The sequence below is a fragment of the Mesitornis unicolor genome, unplaced genomic scaffold (assembly GCF_000695765.1).
Source record: "Mesitornis unicolor isolate BGI_N332 unplaced genomic scaffold, ASM69576v1 scaffold34843, whole genome shotgun sequence".
Taxonomy (NCBI): domain Eukaryota; kingdom Metazoa; phylum Chordata; class Aves; order Mesitornithiformes; family Mesitornithidae; genus Mesitornis; species Mesitornis unicolor.
The window spans coordinates 1,974-2,284 of record NW_010175944.1 but is presented as its reverse complement, the minus strand read 5'-3'; positions in this window follow the sequence as shown (position 1 = coordinate 2,284).

Below are 311 nucleotides of genomic sequence, written 5' to 3'. Positions count from 1 at the left end.
CTCCTCCCCGCAGGGCACACCCCGCACCGCTCACGTGCATGCTCACACACACACACCCCCGGCTGCACACCCCCAGAGCACCCACAGGCACACACCCACAGGGTAACCACAGGCGCACACCCCCGCGCTCGCAGCAGGGGATGGGTGTGGGTGGACACGTGTGGCGCATGCCCAGCCGCGCACACACACACCTGTGTGCGCACAACCCCCCCTCCATCCCTTGGTGCACCCCAGCCCTACACCGCTGCCCGTGCCCGGGAAGTGACAGCCCTGGGCAGCATGGCTGCCCCTGCACCGCCGCCTGCAGCCCA